We start from the raw sequence: 15,329 nt of genomic DNA on the forward strand, positions 1-15,329 counted from the left end.
TTAACAAACAGAGCCACCCAGTCTCCCTCCTTTAATTTTTTTTTAATGTTTATTTATTCTTGAGAGAGAGAGAGAGACAAACAGAGCATGAGCAAGGAAGGGGCAGGCTCTAGGCTCTGAGCTGTCAGCACAGAGTCTGACACAAGGCTCGAACTTGTGAACCACAAGATCACGACCTGAGCCGAAGTCAGAAGCTTTACCAACTGAGCCCCCCAGGTGCCCCATCTACTGAGGCCATTTAAATGACAGTACAAGTATTTTCAAAGATAACAGACACATGAGAACAAAGAAAATGAAAGAGGAGACATCTGTGAACAAGGGATGCCCTATCAGGCTTCCTAGAAAATACTCAGTTTCTGTGTGTAGACATTGAAGTCCGCCATATGCATGTGTGCAGATCCTTTGGACAGCTTTCCAGCCCCTTGAGCTTTCATACAGATATGCCATCACGGATTATGAGATAAGTAAAGAAAACATGCAACATCAAATATGGAAGTCAAAACAAAATAATGTGGAAGAAAGAAATAATGGAGAATATATTCACTTTCTATTGCTGCATAAGAAATTAGCACAAACAGGCTTAAAATCACTCTCATTTATCAACTTGCAGTTTTATAGATCAGAAGTCCAGGTGTGGCTGGGCTGGCTTCTCTGCTTAGTGCTCCACAAGGCTGAGATCAAGGTGTTGTCCTCCCTGAGTTCCCGTCTGGGGTTTGGGGAAAGGATCTACTTCCAGGATCATTTGGATTGTTGGCAGAATTCAGTGATCGCAGTTTTGGACCGAAGCTGCTGTTTTCTTTCCAGCTATCTGCCAGGGATTGCTATTGGCTCCTAGAGGCCACTCTCACTGGGGTCTCTGCCACCTGGCCTCCTTCCATCTTCAAAGCCAGCAATGGAGAATCTTCCTTGAATCAACCCTCATTCACTCTTCAAATCTCTTTCACCAAGAAGAGCTCAACCCCATTTAAAGACTCACCTAATTAGGTCAAGCTCACCCAGGATAATCTTTCTTTAAATTCAGCTTATTCGAAACTTTAGTTACATCTCAAAATCCAGCCACAGCAGCAGCGCCCAGATTACTATTTGATTGAAAAACTGAGATCAGGTGCATGTACACCATTGGGTAGGACTTGGGAGTCCACTTAGAAAACTGCCAGCCATATAAAGGTCAGAACAAAACCTCATAAAAAGTAGGATTGAAGTCTTCAAGGATTAATAGAATATTTTGCATCCAGTAAAAAAGAACTGTATGCCATGAAAAAGGAACAATTAGAGAACAAGAAAGCTTTTGGAAATGAAAATCTGCAGCAAAAATTGTTAATTTACAGAAAGATTAGAAGATAACCAAAGGAAAATTAAAATATTGCAAAGGAAAATAACAATGATATAAAAAACATGAGGAAGAATTAAATTCAATGAATAATATTTGTAAATCAAGAAATAGAATGTTAAGAATAAATAGCCAAAACAATTAAAAAGAATGAAATCTTGGGGCGCCTGGGTGGCGCAGTCGGTTAAGCATCCGACTTCAGCCAGGTCATGATCTCGCGGTCCGTGAGTTCGAGCCCCGCGTCAGGCTCTGGGCTGATGGCTCAGAACCTGGAGCCTGTTTCCGATTCTGTGTCTCCCTCTCTCTCTGCCCCTCCCCCGTTCATGCTCTGTCTCTCTCTGTCCCAAAAATAAATAAACGTTGAAAAAAAAAAAAAAAGAATGAAATCTTGCCATTTGCAACTATGTGGATGGAACTAGAGGGTATTAGGCTAAGTGAAATTAGCCAGTCAGAGAAAGACAAATATCATATGACTGAGGAATTTAAGATACAAAACAGATGAACATAAGGGAAGGGAAGCAAATGTAATATAAAATCAAGGAGGGGGACAAAACATAAGAGACTCTTAAATACATAGAACAAACTGAAGGCTGCTGGAGGGGTTGTGAGTGGGCTAAATGGGTAAGGGGCATTAAGGAGGACACTTGGGATGAGCACTGGGTGTTATACATAGGAGATGAATCACTGGAATCTACTTCTGAAATAATTATAGCACTATATGCTAATTAACTTGGATGTAAATTTAAGTAAATAAATAAATAAACAAATAAGAATAGACAAAAAAATTTAGAGGTGGCTGCCTTTTAGTACTAATTTATTTGCTTGTAATGAAAATCAGAATTTCATTTTAAGATTTAGGTATGACAGATTCTGACACAGAACAGTATTGATAATATATTGAGTTTTTAAAATTTTATTTATTTTGAGAGAAAGAGGGAGAGAGCAGGAGAAGGTAGGGACAGAGAGAGGGAAGGAGAGGATTCCAAGCAGGCTCTGTGCTGCCAGCACAGAGCCCGACGTGGGGCTCGAACTCACGAACTGTGAGATCATGACGTGAGCCGAAACCAAGAGTCAAATGCTAACCGACTGAGCCCCCAGGTGCCCCGATAATATGTTACCCGATGAAAAACAAAGAGTGGAAGAATAATATATATAATATGATTTAATTTCTTCAAAAATAAGGCTGTAAGTTTCAAATGCTAGGATACCCCTAGAGGAAAATTTTTGAAGAACATAGAAGATGCTGGGTTAGAGAGTGAAGTGTCTGAAACAGCCAGTTTCTGGTGATGGCAAGACTGAGGCTGTGATCCTGAGACAGGGTGGCTTACGGGCAGTGGAATAACAGGTTCAGAGAGAAGACATCAAGAAAATAGGGGGCTTGTGCTCCACTCCACACTGGTCTGCAGTGTAGACCTGTTTCCTTCCATCAGAGCATTTGGACCACCATCAGAGAATACTTGTTCTCTGAAATTGCTCAGAATTCAGGATGTGAGTACTGAATTTCATTTACTGCTGTTTTATAGTGGCCACAATTTTAGATCTTACTGCACAGAACTTGAGCAGTTTCCCTCCACTTGTAGTGTTGGCAATGCCTGCTGCCTGGTTCACCCTGGTAATGGCTTCACCTTGTTTGTCCAACCCTCTGGCTCTCTCTTCTGTCTCCCAGAAACTCTGCGATCTGCCTGTGATGTGCTAGTGGAAAGGAATTTAGCCTTGCCAGGTTTGGGTGAAGAGAGCAATTTTCCGAATGGGTCTGAAACTGAAAACTTTTCCCCACTCAGAAAAAAAATGATGTCTCCACTAGACTTGCTCTGAATTAATGTCAGATGCCTCCCTTGATAGCCAAGTCTTTAAGGTTTCCTTTTTTTTTTTTAATGTTTATTTATTTTTGAGAGAGACAGAGCACAAGTGAGGGAGGGGCAGAGATAAAGGAAGACACAGGATCTGAAGCAGGCTCCAGGCTCTGAGCTGACAGCACAGAGCTGGAGGCAGGGCTTGAACTCATGAACCACAAAATCATAACCTGAGCCAAAGTTGGATGCTTAACAACTGCGCCACCCAGGAGCCCCATAAGGTTTCCTTTTTGACCATCCTCTGCCTTCTTACATGTAGGCACCTTCAACTGTGTAATAGCATAGTCCCCCAAGATCTTATAAATTAATTTTTTTGTTTCTCAGAGGAATTGTTAAATATGTATATTATAGTGATATTCACTTAATATATACATCTTACCCTCATTTTCTTAAGAACTTTTAGACAAATGAAAAGAATATAAACTTCATTTTAGATTGAAATTCCCTTTATATGCTGCTACTATACAGCTTTGGCAATGTTTTAAGAGGGAGAGGTTTTATTAACTGCGTTTGCTCAGCAGCTTTTGAGTTATGAGATTAGGCAAAATAGACTGTATAATGCATAGTGCCTATTCCCCAGAGGGATTTGACCCAGGCATAACTTAGATAGGAAAGTCTGTGTTCAGAACCAAACTCTGCCTTCACGTATTTGTGCACAATCCTCCTTGCATTAATGTTTCCTTAAGTTCATTTAAAAAAGTGGTATGCTCGCTCTTCCTTGACTCTGAGACATCCCTCGATTTCAAATGGGAAGTAGATTTTCATGTTCCTCTTTCTTAGAATCTAGGACATAAGCTATGGTCAATTATATAAGGTATGACTATTCCTGCAGTCCTGCTCCCCGCTATGTTCTGAATCACATAAGATCACTTAGGCCTTCAAGCCTAATTTTTGCACAAGGAAGACTGTTTGTTGATCCCAGTAGCTTACAGGAAGTGCCCAGGCAAGCACATTCAGCCACATGGGATGAAATCAATCAAGGTTTCTACTTTTCAGCTCTATTAAAATCATTCCAGTAGTATCCACTTAGGGTATCTCAGGTCTACTAAAAGCTTTATATCTTCTCTACCTTATGGTGTCCATCAGTGGCTACCAAAGCTACTCTCATAATTACTTAATCCAAGTGTTAAGAAGGGTGCTTTTTCTGCGATCCAGCTCCAAGCCAAGTCTCCCTCGTACACCCACACCCCACCTTTCTCTGTCTCAATCATCCTACCCTTATAGAAATCCTTGATCTTCCTCTGCACGTCTGAAATTCAGAGCACCATGAGTAGGCTCTGGCAGGACATAGGTCAATACCGGTTAGCAGATTTGACTCCATTCTCTAGGCTGTTGGGAAGGTGTCCCTTCCCATATTAAATTCCCCATGTTGGTCTTTCCCACAGCTAGAAGTCAAAGATTCATGTATGACCCAGACACAATCACAGCTAACTCCAATGAACCTACTGTCTGGTAGAGACACATTAGTGAAGGATCAGCAGGATTCCTGCAGTTACCAAAGAGAGGGAGGGACACTTCAGCAACAGCATGAAGATCAGCATGTGGGCATATGAAGCAACGAGTACCCACTTTGCAGGATGGATTGCAATGCCGTTTTCAATAGAGCAATAGCAAGATCTAGAGCCGTCAGTGAAAGCTGTTGTCATATTTATTGTCCAGACATTGTCTTCTCATGTCTTCATTGTATCTCCATCACGATCACCTGTATATGGAGTTCTTCCCCAAATGCTTACTAGTAATTCCATTCCTATTTCCTAGATCGAAAAGGATGCCTAGAACTCAAGATTTTATATAGAATATCTGATTCCCACCATTACCAGAGAGACCTGGCAGGCCTGAGTGGTAATAGCTATGTCCGCTGTGAGGATGGGACTGGGGTTAAGATTCCAAATTATAAGAAATGGTGAAATCAAGGAAATGGATGAGTGACTAAATCCAGATCTATAAAAGGAAAGCAAGATAGGGGTGCCTGGGTGACGGTAGGTTAACTGTCTGACTTCGGCTCAGGTCATGATCTCACAGGTCATGAGTTCGAGCCCCATGTCAGGCTCTGTGCTGACAGCTCAGAGCCTGGAGCCTGCTTCAGATTCCACGTCTTCCTCTCTCTCTGCCCCTCCCCCACTTGTGCTCTGTCTCTCTGTCTCTCTCTCAAAAGTAAACAAACATTAAAAAGAAAAGAAAAGAAAGATATATTTACAAGGTAGAACACATTCAGATCCCACAGCTGAGGAATTAGGGGCAAAGACCAAGGTTGGGTGAAAGAATTAAGAACTCACAGATTACAAACTGGATAAACATTATCAAGGTATGGAGTACGGCAAGGTTAATACCTTGAACCCCAGTTGTGGTAAAAATCTAGGTGACTATAAGGACATCTTGTTGTAAATGTGGGATATGCTGATTTAAAGGACAAGAGCCAGGTATACATGTAGCTCCTGGCCCAAATCCCAGAAAATCACACACCTGATCCTATGTATATTAATAAACATTCCTAAGAGGTCAATAGGTAGGATGAAAATTGTTCCATTTTTTTTAACCAATTGTTCCAGCTTTTTTAACCAAAAATCTCCTTGTGAGCAAATATTCAACATAAAAAAATCTCCAGCAAGTAAGTTTAAAGTCATACAATTAAATCCTTAATAGCCTCTTAATGTCAAAATCTAGGTTTCTATAATTAACTTTGATAAACTATATTATAAAAGATTGTAATGGCCTTCGTATCAGTTTTCTATCGGTATATAAAAAGTTACTACAAATCTAACAGGTTAAAAGCACACTCACTTATTAGCTCATAGTTCTTTTGCTCAGAAGCTTGATAGAGCATGCCTGGGTTCTCTGCTGAGGTTGAAGTCAAGATGTCCGGAGGCTGCATTCTCATCTGGAGCTGAAGACTCTCTCCCAACCCTTCTTATTATTGGAAGAAATCAACTCCCTGTGGTTATAGAACTGAAATCCCCATGAACATGCTGCTGTCAGCCAGGGACAGATCTCAGCTCTAAGAGCTGTTCCTTTCCCACATCCACCCCCCAATAAAATCGGCAACACACAACTTCCCTCATGAAAAATCCCTCTCATATTTTCTATCTCTCTGATTTCTTCTTCTACACCCACTCAGGGACAACTGTCTGACTTGAAGGGGTTCATGTGATTAGGTCAGGCCCATCTTGATAATCTCTATATTTTATGGTCAACTGACCGGAGATTACAATCACATCTGAAAAATCAATCATAATGGTACCTAGAGAAATATCTGAAGCCTGCAAGGAGTCGGCCTCTTGAGGCCATATCTGCTATCCGTTCCCTCCTCTTCAACTGGTTCTCTCCAGTGACCCAAATGTCCGTCATCCTTTGAACACAGAATTTTGCCACCTACTGTCTTTGCTTATTATTTTCTCTTTTCCTGAGTTGCTCATTCACCCCATTTCCACTATGAGAAATCCTGCTTAACTTCTACTAATAAAAGGACAATTTTTTAGGGCATTCTTTTCCACCATAAATGACTAGAAAACTGGACAATATATAGGAAACAACTCTTTTTCAGGCAATAAATGAAAAGCAGTTATGATTCTTGAGAGAAGGGAAATAAATATAGTGAACTCTATGAATACGCTGGATTTCCACTGGCAATACATTTCTGGACTACATAATTCAAGAAGGAGGAATCCAAACAAAAACTGGCAGTCTCACAGACTTGGGGAGATGGGGTGTGGAGTTCAGAGATGCCAACATGACTAGAATTTGCAGGGCAGAGTCCCAGAGAGAAGGAACTCATACAGAGAAATCGTTTCAGAAATCTGCATGGGTGCCTAAGGTCTCTGGCCGACTACCAATCTATGTATCCATTAGGAAATTCCACAGTCAATGCCAGGGAAAGAGCAAGTACTAAAGGACCTTAAGTTGAACAATTCCCAGAACTTCACACAGGGTTGGAAATCCTTTAGGTCCTTACCATCCAGAGAGGAGAGGCTATCTAACACGTAGGACACTCACTAGAACACTAGAAGGGTCACACGTTATTAGGGTGAAGAGCAAAGGCTACTCTACTCCTGCCCTAAGTTTAAAAACATGCCTCAAAAGAATCACTTGATCCACAAGTAATTATATTGCCTGAAAGGATAAATTTCAACACTGTGTAAAAGAATACAACAGAGGGGTGCCTGGGTGACTCAGCAGTTAAGCTTCTGACTCTTGGTTTTGGCTCCGATCATGATCTAAAAGTTCATGAATTCAAGCCCTGTGTTGGGCTCCATGCTGACATTGAGGAGCCCTTGAGATTCTCTCTCTCTCTGCCCCTTCCCTGCTGATTCCATCTCTCAAAATAAATAAATAAACTTAATTTTTTTTTAAAGAATACAATAGAATCCAGCAAAGAATTATGGAATATTCAAAATGTCCAGCATTAAATTTAAAAAGCACTAATGTGAAATAGAAAGAAATTGTGGTCTATAATCAAGGGTTGGGGTGGGGGATGGGAGGGATAAAGAAGGAACCTGTCAGTAGAAATCTATCCACAAAGAAAAAGAAAAATTAAATTAGCAAGACTTAAAAACAGTATTTTAAATATCATAAATATGTTTAAGGGTTAAACACACACACGAACCAAATGGGGAAAGAAATAAAAGGTGCTTAACAAAACAGAGTAGAGTTTCCAGAGATGAAAGTGTCTGAACTGAAAATTACATGGATGGGTTTTAAAACAGATTAGACATTGAAGAAGAAAAGGTCAGTGAACTTGATGCCATAGTAACAGAAAATATCCAAACTAAAACACAGAAGGAAAAAAAGACTAAAAAACAAAAAGACTCAGGAAGGTCTTATGGGAAAATAACAAATTCTGGTCCCAGAAAAGAGTAGAAAAACAAAACTATTTGAAAAAATCATGACTGAAATTTTTCTAATCTGATGATGGTCATCACTCATTTATCCATGAATCTCCAAAAACTCCAAGCTGAGTCAACATATGGAAAATCACACCAGCGACATCACAATCAAACTGCTACATACCAGGTGTAAAGAAACACAGCCTGTGAGTGGGAAAGAGCAAAAATGCTAGTAAAAGGGCATTATCAAACTTGGAACCAGACCCATGAAAAGAGTATGGATAGAAAAAGACCACATCCATGCAAAACTGTTGCAAATGTCAGAAGCTGTGAACAGAAGATTTTCTGATACATCTCTGAAAAAATAAATAAAAGCAAAGCTGAAGAAAACAGTAACACAGCATTTTAAGCAAGCCCAGGAGAATACTTATAAGCACCTTGAATCAGAAATATGAAAGCTAAAACAAAGAAATGTACCCAAAACAGGGTAGAAACAAAATTAATTTTCCTGCTGAAAGAAATAGAAGAAAAAGACAGGATCATATCAAAAAAGAAGCTAAGTCACTGGGTGTCCAAGTGAGATTAGATTTGAATGCAAACGTAAATAGAATTGAAGAAAATCAGGCAAGCAACAAAGGGAATAAAAATGAAATAAAAGAATAAATGAAAGCTGGTAAAGTGAGGGGCGCCTGGGTGGCTCAGTGGGTTAAGCATCCGACTCCAGGTCATGATCTCACCATTGAGAGTCTGAGCCCTGCATCTGTCAGTACAGAGCCTGCTTTGGATCCTCTGTCCCCACCCCCTCCCCCGCTCATGCTCCCCTGCATATTCTTTCTCTCTCTCTCTCTCTCTCTCTCTCTCTCTCTCTCTCTCTCTCAAAAATAAACTTTTTTTTTTAAAGAAAGCTGGTAAAGTGATAAAAATGGGAAACTGGAATACAGATGACTGGTGTCACTGAAGAAAAATATCAAAACAATGTAAGAGACCTAAAGTTTAAACTATAACACAAAAGAGAGAAAGAGAGAGAGAGACTTTTAGACTTTCCAGAAATAAAAGAATCCATCCATTGAAAGGGCTCAGGAGTTACTAGAGAAAACCAACCTAGAATGATATATACTCTGAGACGTAAAATAAAAATATGCAAGGACTCTGGAAGAAAAAAAGATGAAATAAATTGCAGAAGCAAGAGAAATAGATAGACTGCTCAAAAGCAACATAGAAAAACATGGTAAGAGTGAAGCAGCATTTTCAAGAAACAAGGAAAGAAAGTACGAACCAGGGATATTATAGCCAATCTGTCCTTCAGGATTTAAGGTTATAGAAAAACAGTTCTGCATAGGCCTGAACTCATATGGTATATGCACGTATACCATATACATGTGCCCTTCCTGAGGAAATCTATTACAAGACAAACTTTATCTAGTCACCTGGCCAAATCTGGGACATTTTAGCACAAAACGATAAAATAGTCAAATTATAAGTCATTAAAAAATAAGAATTAAAGAGTCCATACCAATGAGAGATGGAGAGAGAGAAAGTGAAAGACAGTGAGAAAGGTGGTAGATAGATACATACATACATACATAAATACATACATACATACAGAGATAGATAAGAAAGAGAGAGGGAGATATGGGATGAGAACAGGGGTCTCTTATTTAGAGCAGAATGCTGAGGGCTAGCAGGTAAATATACAGGGAGTACTGGAGTTGGTAAACTATCATTTTCCAACCATCATGGTAAATACTGGATTCAGCAAGAATCATCAATGGATGCTAAATCTAAGAGATATTTGTGATGAAGAATAGAATATTTACATAGTCTTAAAATGTCCATAAACGGCTTTAGATTGCAGAAGATTACAAAATAGTAATTATGCAAAGGAAAAAACTCAGCACCATGACCAGGCGATTAAAATAATAGCACCTCTGAGGGATAGATGAATATTGTGCACTTCCAGAATATTGTGTGATACCCTGAGGAGGACACAGCATCACCCACATAATATTCCTGCCAAGAATATGTTACTTCAATCTGCAAGGAAACATAAGATAAACATAAAAGTGGGAATAGTCTAGTTAAAAAGCGGGGCTGTATTCTTTTAAAATTATCATAAAAGCCGAAGAATGGCTACAGAAGTGTTCCAGATTAATCAGGCTAAAGAGACATGACAACTAAATGCAATTCCCGATATAGACTGAGTCCTCTAACAGAGAGAGAAAAAGCTTGCTATAAAGGACAATAGAAAATCAACTGGCAAGATTGGAATATACAGACGGTAGGTTGGCTAAAAACACCAAGTCAATGGGAATACATGAGGTTGATAACTGTCATGTAAAGGAATATTCACATTTTTAGAAACTCACGAAGTATGTAGTGGTAAAAGATCATGATGTATGTAACTTACCCTCAAACGATCCAGAAAAATCATTAGAGAGAGAGAGCAAAGAGATAATAGAGCAAATGATTATGCAAGTGAAGTAAATGCTAACTATAGGTAAATCTGAGCAAAGGGCATGTGAGTTTTCCTTGAATTATTTTAACTCTTACAATGTTTTTGTAGATTTGAAAATATTTGCAAATGAAATTTTTACCAAATATACTTATAGAAGAATATGAAAAACATCTCCATGCCTATAAACTTGACAGTTTATATAAAACACACAAATTCCTTGAAAAAATTAACAAAATTTACTTACATACAAACCTGAATAGCCTTGTATGTATTAAAGAAATTAAATTTGTTATTAAAACAAAGCTCTATCTCCCGAAAGAAAACTCCAGGTCCAGATGGCTTCACTCTGAGTTCTATCAAACAATTAAGAAAGAAATATTGCCAAACCTATGCAAACACTTTCAGAAAATGGAGAAGAGGATATAGTTCCCAACCCACTGCATGAGGCCAACATTAAGCTGATACCAAAGAGACACCGCAATAAAACAAACAAACAAACAAACAAAAAAAAAAAACCCACACAGTTCTCTCAGTATTCAGAAAAAGCATTTCCCCAACATAATGATATGCCACTACACACACACTAAAATGGCTAAATTTAAAAATCTGACAATATCAGGTGTTGATGAGAATGTGGAGCAACTAGAACTCTTATATACCACTGATTGGGATGTAAAACTTTGGAAAGCAGTTCATCAGTTTCTTGTGAAGTTAAGTTACACTTACCATATGACACAGAAGTTCCTCTGTAGGTGTGTAGCCAAGAAAAGTAAAAACATACGTCCACAGGGGTGTCCGGTTGCCTGAGTTGGCTAAGCATCGAACTCTTGATTTCAGCTCAGGTCATGATCTCACAGTTCATTAGATCTAGCCTCACATCAGGCTCTGCACTGACAGCATGGAACCTGCTTGAGATTCTCTCTCCCTTCCTTTCTGCCCCTCCCTGGCTCTCTCTGTCTCTCCCTCTTTCTCAAAATAAATAAATAAATAAATAAAGCATGCATATACATACATACATACATACATACATAAATACAACATGTCCACAGAAAGACTTATGCATTAATGTTTATAAGCAATTTTATTCACTATCTATGAACTGGAAACAACCCAAATGTCCATCAACAGGGGAATGGATAAACATATTGTTGTATACAATGGAATACTCCTCAGCATTAAATGACTGTTTAAATATGCAACCACTCGGGGTGCCTGGGTGGCTCAGTCGGCTGAGCATCCGACTTCGGCTCAGGTCATGATCTTACAGTTTGTGGGTTTGAGCCCCGCATCAGGCTCTGTGCTGACAGTTTGCTCAGAGCCTGCACCCTGCTTCAGATTCTGTGTCTCCTTCTCTTTCTCTGCCCCTCCCCGGTTCATGCTCTGTCTCTCTCTGTCTCTCAAAAATAAATAAATGTTAAAAAAATTTTTTTTAAATAAATAAATATGCAACCACATAGGTGAACAGAAAAAAAGAGAAAAGTATGCCAATATTAAAAGTGCCCATCTGTGATCTTATTTTTATGGAATTAAACACCAGGAAAAACTATAGTGACTAAAAACAATGCAGCAGTTGCCTGGGGGAAGGAGGAGAGTAAATATCAACTGAAAAGGGGCATGACAGAATATTCTGGGAGGATGGAAACATTATATAGACCGGGGTGGTAGTTACATGGGAATATATACTCAAAGTCCTTGACTTGCACACTTAAAATGGGTACCTTTTATAACATGTAAATTAGACTTCAAAATGTTCATTAAAAATCCTTCTCACCCTTTTTAAAAAAATTTTTTTAAATGTTTATTACTTTTGAGAGAGAGACAGACAGAGTGTGAGCAGAGGAGGGGCAGAGAGAGAGGGAGACACAGAATCCGAAGCAGCTCCAGGCTCCGGGCTGTCGGCACAGAGCTCAACTCAGGGCTCGAACCCACGAACCGTGAGATCATGACCTGAGCTGAAGTCACTTAACAGACTGAGCTACCCAGGTACCCCAAATCCTTCTTATCCTTTAAATCCCACTTTGAATGCTACCTTTTAAATGAAACCTTTCCCAGTCTCCCCATTCGTTAGGGAATGCTTCCTCCCTGCACCTCCCACTGCCCACCACCCAGACCCTATTACAGCTCTCTACAAGTCTGTTTTCACCACAGATGATGGTGAGTGTCTCTCAACCATTTGAATTTACTCCCCTCCTTAACCCACAGAAATCTATCTTGCACCTGAACCTCTCCACCAAAACGATTTTTTCCTAAAGTCAGTAATAACCCACCAATTTCCAAGTCCAATGACCACTGAATAGTTCTTACCCTCGTTGGCTCCTTTTTAGCATCTGAAACACATCTCATTCCTCAAACTACCTAAGCAACTTACTCGTGTGCTATCAACATTCTCCTTAGTTTCATGTTCAGGTTCCTTTTCCAACTTACCTTTAAATAATTCTTTGGGCTTTCGTTCTGTCTTTTCTTACGGAATAAACTTCCTGTGTAAGATTTTTCAGTCCAACAGCTTCTACTGCCTCTATGTTGATAACTTCAAAATAGGCCTTATATCTTCAGTTCTTTCACCTGAACTCAATACTCACTTCCCTGCCTACCTTCTGGATATCAAAGACTTTCAAATGATGCTTGTCCAGAATTTACCTCATTTTTTAAACTCCCAGATGTATTCTTCCTCTTGTATTCTCTCTCTTATTGGGAAACCACATACACCAAGTCACCCAAACTGAAGCTAGAGATTGTCATAAACTTGTGACTTTTCCTGAATGTCCAATTGGCCAATAGCCCTATTGACCCTATTTCTCAAGAGTCCCCAAATCATTTATTTACTCTCTTTCAGACATAAGTCGGAATAATATTAATACAAGATGAAGCTTATATTCCACCTCAGATTTAAGAAGTAGCCATATCATAAGCTCAGTTAGGGGCATGTTGATTTTTAAGGCAAATGAGCAAAAGAAAATTCTCATCAGGGAATTAGATCTGTGGGCTTCAACATCAATGAAGGGGGCAAGCTGGAGATGGAAGTACAGATTTCAGAGCCCTTGGTATTTACATTCACACGAGTATGGGCACCCAGCAGTGGACCAGAGTTAGAAGCCTAATGACCTTCTATTTCCCCATGGGAAGGAAGGTTGGCTGCAGAGGCAGGAATTGCAGGGAGAAGTGAAAGCTTAAAAGAGCCACTTTGGAAAATGAGAAAGGATTGAACAAGCCACGTGTGACACGGTCCCTGAGCAGCACTGAGAGAAGGAGGCAAGAGAACAAGGAAACGAGGAGGTTCAGTGTCCCAACCAAAAGATCCTATGATGTACTGTGATGATGACTATCTTGGATCGTGAATGAAGAGAGGCCAGCCATGAGTGGGGGTCCTGACAGACTCGGACAACAAGAGGAGTCAAGAAATTGGAGGTCACATGGCAACCTGGGTGGTTCTGTCGGTTAAGCGGCCAACTCTTGATCTCGGCTCAGGTTATTCTCTCATGGTTAGTGAGTTTGAGCCCCATATGGAGACTGCTCAGGATTCTCTCTTCTTCTTTCTCTGCCCCTCTCCCTCTTGTGCTCTCTCTGTCTCTCTCTCTCTGACAAAATAAATAAATTAATTAAAAAAAAAAAAGAAATTGGAGATCACAATGAGAGCAGAGCATAGACACGCAGTGTAAGTAACAGAAAAACCTGTAAAAGGTCAAAGATTAGGATAGAAGATTGATACCCAGGGGCCCTGGAAGGGCCGTGATAGAATTGTGATTTAGGGGCACTATATGCGATGTCAGCAAGGACACTGAATCTCCCTAGTATTTTAGCTGTTTTGGGGGGTTACCAAGAAGGCTTTAGCCAGACACCAAAGTACTCTTTGAAGATGATAAAAGGACAGGAAGTCTCCAGTCACCCATAACATCTTGAGAAAAAGCAAAGAATGTTAGCCTAAGAGACTTAAGATTCTTAGCAAATCTGATATAACTAGAGATTCAGAAATTTGGCTCTAGGCAAACCCTGGGATGCCTGTCCTCATACAGGGGATTTCTTCCACTCACAAGCTTGGCTGAAGGTCATCCTGGTGACCGCCACACAATGGACAGCATCATTACTAGGCCCTTACATATTAAAATGACTCTCAGTGTAACCAGATCAGGCGCTGTGCTCATTCTAGACGTGCACAAGTTTTCAGCAAAACCTGTGTATATTTACTGGTCATTTATTGGGGGGATGGCACTGGGCCAAGAGCCAACCAGGTAAATTGAGGATACCAAAATGCGTAAATGGGACACCCTACATTCTAAGACAGGAGAAAATGTGTGCGTACGAGAAGAGAGAAACAGGACAGCAGGTACAGGCCAACTCAAACAAGAGATACTGCCAGTGAGCAAAGGAGTGTAGAAGCAATGGGGGCCTCTCTCTCTCTCTCTTTTTAATGCATGATTTATTTATTTTGAGAGAGAGCGAGTGAGCGAGGGGAAGAGAGGGAGAGACAGAGAATCCCAAGTGGGTTCCTTGCTATCAGCACAGAGCTCAGCTCGGGGCTCGAACTCCCGAGATCACGACCTGAGCCAACACCGTGAGTTGAACGCTTAACCGGCTGAGCCACCCAGGCTGCCCCAATTGTGGGTCTCTCTTTGGCACCTCCACCACTTACCTCTTCACACCCTTCCATTAAAACGATATAAAGAGCTTGAGACAAGACTTTCAAATGCCTTCAGAAACTAGTCAGCTCTATACAAAGACTCCCATTTTATTTGTTTCTAAGGGGTGACGGGCAAGGGGCCCGTGGCCGCCACAGTCTAGAGGCCAGAGCTGAGGCTCTGATTTGTTATTTTCTGTTTACTTATTTATTTTTCTATAAAGACTCCCAATTTTCTGAAAATTCGAGCTTTCCGCTG

The sequence above is a fragment of the Prionailurus bengalensis genome, chromosome E4, assembly GCF_016509475.1.
Source record: "Prionailurus bengalensis isolate Pbe53 chromosome E4, Fcat_Pben_1.1_paternal_pri, whole genome shotgun sequence".
Taxonomy (NCBI): Eukaryota; Metazoa; Chordata; class Mammalia; order Carnivora; family Felidae; genus Prionailurus; species Prionailurus bengalensis.